At 40.3% G+C, this 7,177-nt stretch overlaps 1 non-coding gene across 1 annotated transcript; it reads right to left on the bottom strand.

Moving 5' to 3' along the window:
- Positions 1-6,864: 6,864 nt before the first annotated feature.
- LOC112753247 (small nucleolar RNA R71) lies at positions 6,865-6,971 on the bottom strand. The gene has a single exon (XR_003177641.1). It is a non-coding gene; the product is annotated as a small nucleolar RNA R71 (small nucleolar RNA).
- Positions 6,972-7,177: the final 206 nt, after the last annotated feature.

Here is a 7,177-nt window from a genome sequence, read left to right on the forward strand (position 1 = left end):
ACCAGCGAGCAATGACGCGAGCGCATGGCCATGCGAACATGTGAAATGGAGAATTCGCAGCGACGCAAACGCGTGCCTGACGCAAACGCGTGGATTGGAGTCTTCACGAATGACGTGAACGCGTGAACCACGCAAACGCGTGACAAGAAAAATCGCTGAATGACGCGAACGCGTAGACGACGCGTACGCGTGACCTGCGCGATCTGCAAAAATAACAGAATATGCTGGGGGCGATTTTGGGCCGCATTTTGACCCAGTTTTCGGCCTAGAAACACAGACTAAACCTAGGGAACATGCTGAGACTCAACACGCATCCACACACATTCAGATTTATCACATTAGGATTACGCCAGTTTTAGATCTGAGTTTTTAGATTTGCATTACATTGATAGTTTATGCTTTTGCTTGGATTTTTGGATGCTGAGAGTCATTACCTCCGTTGAAGACATTACTTTAGTTTGTTTCCTTATTCCCTTATTTTTAATTAGTTACTCATTGACTCTGTTCAGATAATTATGTTGCGTTTTGAATTTATTAATATATAGAGTTATTTTTATTTTAATTAATTTTAATTCTCTATTTTATTTTATTTAATTATGTCTTCTCATATTTTTATGATTATTAATTTCATGTCAATGGAGTAGAATTTCTACTTGACATGGGGGTTGATTAAGAGGAGATACTTGAGTTGGAATGCTCAAGTGCTTGGTTGAATTGGACGTTGTTAGCTAACTCCATACCTACTAGCACTAGACCTCCCCAAGGGAGAGGACTAGGATTTGAGGGTCAGAGTTCGTTTAATCACCATACTTTTTTCCTTATTTAGTAAGGGATAACCGAGTGAGAACAACACCCTTTTTACACTACACTTGAGAAGATCCTAACAAGGATAGAAATTCCATTTAATTATTCCCCCAGTCAAGGCCTTTTATTTGGAATATCAATAATTATTCTTAGTTTATTTTTATTGCTTTAATTCTTAATCATTTTAATTACTTGTTATTAAAACTTAATTTTTCTGAAAACCCCTAGTTAATAAAATAGCACTCTTTTCTGCAACTCATTGGGAGACAACCTGGGACTCATACTCCCAGTATTTTATTTCTAAAATTTGTGACAACCCTTTTAAATTTGTGAGGCAGATCTTAGCCGGTTAAGAGCTATACGTGCAACACTGTTCTCTTAATTGAAATCTCTAAATTGGTTAACTTCTGCCACGCATTAATTTTTGGCGCCGTTGCCGGGGAGTTGCAATAGTATGCTAATTTATTAATTAGTGTATATATTTTATTTTTATTTACATATTTTATTTTTACTTCTGTTACCATGAGCTATTTGTTTTTCTCATTGAATGACGCATTCATTGCCTGATCCGAGTTTAGTCCCATTTGATCCTGAAATTGAAAGAACTCTTTCACATATTAGACGAACTCGACGTCGGTTAGCCTCCGAGAGTGGTGAAGTGATTATTATCGGTTCACCAGTCTCATCTGATCTGAGGGCGAATCTGAACCGCCATCTGAGAGTGAAACAAGCTCCTTTACTACTGATTCAGTTGATTCACGTGCAGATACCATGGCAGCACCTAGAAGAATTACCCTCCAGGAAGCTGGAGCCCCAAATTTTACACTGCAGCCGTATCAAGTGCATCACCTGACCGTAGCCACAGATTTTGAACTAAAAACTGCACTGATCAACTTGATGCCCAAGTTTCATGGGTTACCTGCTCAAGAGCCTATCAAGCACCTTAGGGATTTCCAGACAGCCTGTTCTACTGTTAGGCGTTATGGTGCAGATGAAACTTCTATTCTGTTAACCGCTTTCCCATTTTCTCTTGAGGGAAAAGGCAAGGGAGTGGTACTACTCCCAACCTGAAGCAACTGTTACCAACTGGGATACACTCAGGAGAGAATTTTTGGAAAAATACTTCCCAGCTGAAGTCACAGATAGACTGAGAAAAGAGATCTCCTGCATTGTTCAAGGTGACTCAGAGACTCTCTATGAATATTGGGAGTGCTTCAACAATCTCCTGGACGCATGTCCCCATCACATGATTGGTAAACTAGTATTGATCAGCTACTTCACTCAAGACATGAACCCTCAGGATAAGACTACACTGGAAGGTGCCAGTAATGGTTCTCTGAAAAAGTATAAAACCGCAGATGAAGCATGGCAACTAATCAGCGACTTAGCTGAGTCCACTAGGAATCACAGACAGAGACACAACCATCCCAAAGCTGTTGCAGGGATTTCCTCTAGCAAAGAGACTACTGCTCTCTCCCAGAGTATATGTGAAATGACCAACCTACTGAAGCAGATGCAGTTAAATCAACAACAGGCACAACAAGCTCAGCCTTCACCACAACAAAGCCAACAGTTAGTTTCACAAAGAGTATGCGGGATTTGTGTTGATTATAGTCATTATACTGATGAATGTCTGTGGCTCCAGGAAGACAACATTGTGACAGCCACTCACAACTTCTATGACCGCCCAAATTAAGGATACAATCAACAAGGTGGCAACTACAACCAATGTGGAAACTATAACCATGGATGGCAGGACAACTCTAATCAAGGATGGAAAGATAATTCTAACCATGGATGGAGGGATAAATTTAACAGAGGAGGTAGAGACAATAATAGAAACCAGAGGTGGAATAACAATAATAATAACAGACAGCAGAATCAGAATCAACCTTACAGAGCACCTCACCTAAGACAATCACAAGGAACCCAGCACAACCAACAACAAGTTCCTCAGATTACTTATTCTAATTCCTCATCAAATGACGAGATGCTCCGTTCTCTTGCGCAAGGACAACAAGACATGCAGGCTCAGCTGAACTCTAGTCTGAATGGCTTGACTGCCACTTTACAAGCTCTTGTCTCCCGAATGGATTCATCACTTAATTCCATACATCAACCTTCAAGCTCCAGTGAAGTTCCTTCTCAACCACTGCCTAATCCCAAAGGTGGCATCAATGCCATCATCTTGAGGTCTGGAACCACATTACAGGAGAGGAATCATGAGGAGCCAAGCCCACCAGTACACGTGCCAGCAGAGGATGTGGTGGAAGTGGAATATGCTGAAGAGGAAGAGGACATACAAGACATAGTTGAAGAAGAAGCAGTTCAACCACAGAATGAATCACCAGAGGATGTTGAAGCTACAAGGAGCACCAATCCTATCCCATTTCCACAACTTGCAAGGAAGCCCAGAAAGCAGATGGAACTTGATCCCGAAATAGTAGAAATATTCAAAAAGGTCGAGGTAACTGTTCCCCTTTTTGATGTTATTCAACAGGTACCTAAATACGCAAAGTTTCTAAAGGATTTGTGCATACATAAAGATAAAATTAATGAATTAGAAACTATTCCTTTAGATAGTTCTATATCTGCTTTAATGGGAAATATACCTGAAAAATGTAGTGATCGAGGTCCATGTATGGTTAACTGTACCATTGGAGGTGTAAATTTTTCTGACTGAATGTGTGATTTAGGAGCATGTGTGATGCCAGGGCATTTTGGCCAGTTTCACTGACCTTTTCTTTACTGTTTTTAGGGTAGTTTCATGCATTTCCTTAGGAAATAAGCTAGTTTTGGGTAGATATTCACTTACATCTTCATTCAAGCATACATTGTGCACTTTACATGATTTCATGAGAATTTTGCATGAATTTAATGACAAATTGGATGTTGCAATTCCCATGACTTGGATTAGAACTTTGATGCACTTTATTGCTTGATTTCAGGACAAAGGAAGCAAAGAAGAACCACATTAGTGGCTACGTTAGTTACACTAACGTTAACACTAACGTGGAATGGGAGTAACTTGCAAAGTTAATGAGAAAAGTAATTGCCAATAACGCTCTCGAAGCCATCATTGCCCACGTTAAGAGTCACGTTAACTAAGTTAACGTGAACTCTAACGTGGAAGAAAGGAAATGGAGCCAACGTTAGTGACACTTAACATTATCACTAACGTTGGACCAAGCTCATAAGTGGCCACGTTAGTTGCCACGTTAACTTAGTTAACGTGGCTTCTAACGTTAAGAAGTAAAGGGGAAGCCAACGTTAGTGACATTCAACTTTGTCACTAACGTTGGCCAAGTCACAATAAGCCAGGTTAACTCCCACGTTAACCTAGTTAACGTGGAAGCTAACGTGAGAAAACAAAGTGTTCGACAATGTTAGTGACACTAAACATTATCACTAACGTTGGAAGGAACCCACACAAGCCCCAATAAGCCACGTTAACTCCGACGTTAACTTAGCTAACGTGGAAGTTAACGTGAAGAAGGGAGGTGATCGCCAACGTTAGTGACACCCAACATTGTCACTAACGTTGGAATGAGCCCACACAAGCCACTATGAGCCACGTTAACTCCCACGTTAACCTAGTTAACCTGGAAGCTAACGTGGATAAGGGAATGATGAGCCAACATTAGTGACACTCAACTTTGTCATTAACGTTGGAGATGGCTAGCATGGCCACGTTAGAAGCCATGTTAACCTAGTTAACGTGGACTCTAACGTGATAAATAGGGGCACATTGGAACGTTAGTGACAATGGTAAGTGTCACTAACGTTCTCGAAGGTTGGCAAGCCTACGTTAAAAGAGCCACGTTAACTAAGTTAACGTGGACTCTAACGTAGGGATGGGGGAGAGTTCTCAACGTTATTGGGAAAGGCAAGTCCCAATAACGTGTGCGAAGGACAAAGGGGCAACGTTAGTGGCAACGTTTGTGCCACTAACGTTGAAGTTAACGTGGCTCTTACTTGGGTGAGGAACGTTAGTGAAAAAGGTGATTGTCACTAACGTTCTCGAACCCACATTTCCACTTAAACGTTAACACCACTAACGTCCTGAGCTAAAGTCCCTTCTCACTTCACACTTTCTCTCTGCAAGCAAAGCTTAGCCCAATGAAGAAGAAAACTGCTTCAAACTCAAGATCCAAAGGCCCATACCCAAGACTTGAAGAATCAACTAGAAGAACAGAAGAGTAGTATATATAGGAGTAGCTTTGAATTATTAAGGGAGTTGGAAAATATAGGGAGCCTCTGGGCATAGAATTACTCTCTATATTTACTTTCTCTGCACTTCTAGTTTCATCATGTATTCTCCATCTTTGTTTTCATTTTCCAGAGCTATGAACAACTAAACCCCTTTCATTGGGTTAGGGAGCTCTGTTGTAATTTGATGGATCAAAACTAGTTTTCATTATTCTTCTTCTATCTTTTCTCTTGATTTTACTTGAAAGCTTTCGATCTTCATCCAATTGGGTAGTTATCTTGGAAAAGAAGCTATTCATACTTGGATCTCTTCTGAACCTTGAAAGAGGAATGAAGAGATCATGCTAGAAATGCTTTCTCATGCTGGACTAAATTGGGTTTGGATGGATATGTGACTATAATCCTCTCAACACTTGATTTGGGAAATGCATGTGGTATAATCAGTGACCATACTTCATCTCTTCTCATGAGCAATTGACCAAGGAATTGGCTATTGATCAAGATTTGAGAGATTGAATTACAAGAAATTGTAATTCGATCACTTAAGATTGCCAAGGAGATCAATGAGTGCATTGATTGAGGAAGAGATGAAAATGAAATTGATCCGGAGAATGCAACATCTCCCAAGCCCAATGAACTCCCCATTTCTGATCTTACCCATTCTCTTTAATTTCTGTTATTTACTCTTATGAGCAATTCCCCCATTCCCATTTACAATTCTGCAATTTACTTTCCGTCATTTACATTCAGCTCTTTATTTTCAGCATTTACTTTTCTGTTATTTACTTTCACGCCATTTAATTTTCTGCAATTCTCAACTCAAATTCTGATTCGCTCAACTAGAACATTCCTCTAGTTAAAGTTGCTTGATCAATCAATCCTTGTGGGATTCGACCTCACTCTATTGTGAGTTTTTACTTGACGACGAATTCAGTACACTTGCCGAAGGAAATTTGTTGTGAGACAAGTTTTCCGTGCATCAAGTTTATGGCGCCGTTGCCGAGGATTGATTGTGCATCAACAATGATTAAATTGGAGGATAACTAGATTGAGCATTTTATTTTTGTTTGATTTAATTTTCTGTTTGAGTCATTTACTTTCTGTTTTAGTTAATTTCTTCCCTTCCCCATACTTTTTCTTTGTTATTTACCATTCATTTCACTAACCCACTAACTGTTTGATATATTGGGTCACTCACACTAACAGTAATTCTGACAGAAATACTTTCTACACCTATTCTCTTAGCTTGTACTTTTTGGTTGTATGACAGGAAGAAGAAGCGGGGCTTCAACTTCCTTTGATTCTGAACCTGAGAGAACCTTCCTTAGATTAAGGAGGGAGGCAAGAGAAAAACGTGTAGTTGGTGCTGAGGAAGAGGAGGAATACTTTGAAACAAATATGGAAGAAAACATGGAAAACTATCGTGAAGAAGAAGCTCACAACCATGGCGGAGGAGGACGCGAAAATCATGCTGGGGAGGATAGAAGAGTTTTAGGCTCTTACATCAATCCAAACCCAAGAAACTGTAGAAGTAGCATCCAAAAGCCAACCATCCATGCCAACAATTTTGAACTAAAACCACAGCTCATCACCCTTGTTCAGAATAACTGTTCGTTCGGAGGAAGTGTCCAAGAAGATCCCAATCAACATCTAACTACCTTCCTGAGAATATGTGACACAATGAAGTCTAATGGTGTTCATCCTGACGCCTATAGACTGCTCTTATTTCCATTCTCACTCAGGGATAAGGCAGCCAAGTGGCTGGAGTCTTTCCCGAAGGAGAGCTTGACAACTTGGGAAGATGTGGTGAACAAATTCTTAGCAAGATTCTACCCCCCTCAACGAATCAATAGGCTGAGAGCTGAGGTCCAAACTTTCAGGCAACAAGATGGTGAGACTCTATATGAAGCATGGGAGAGGTTTAAAGACCTAACAAGGAGGTGCCCACCAGATATGTTCAATGAATGGGTGCAGCTGCACATTTTCTATGAAGGGCTCTCTTATGAGTCAAAGAAGGCCGTAAACCATTCATCCGGAGGATCTTTGAACAAGAAGAAGACCATTGAGGAGGCCATAGATGTCATTGAAACTGTAGCAGAGAATGACTACTTCTATGCTTCCGAAAGAGGGAACACAAGAGGAGTAATGGAGCTAAACAATGTAG

The sequence above is a fragment of the Arachis hypogaea genome, chromosome 15 (genome assembly GCF_003086295.3).
Source record: "Arachis hypogaea cultivar Tifrunner chromosome 15, arahy.Tifrunner.gnm2.J5K5, whole genome shotgun sequence".
NCBI lineage: Eukaryota > Viridiplantae > Streptophyta > Magnoliopsida > Fabales > Fabaceae > Arachis > Arachis hypogaea.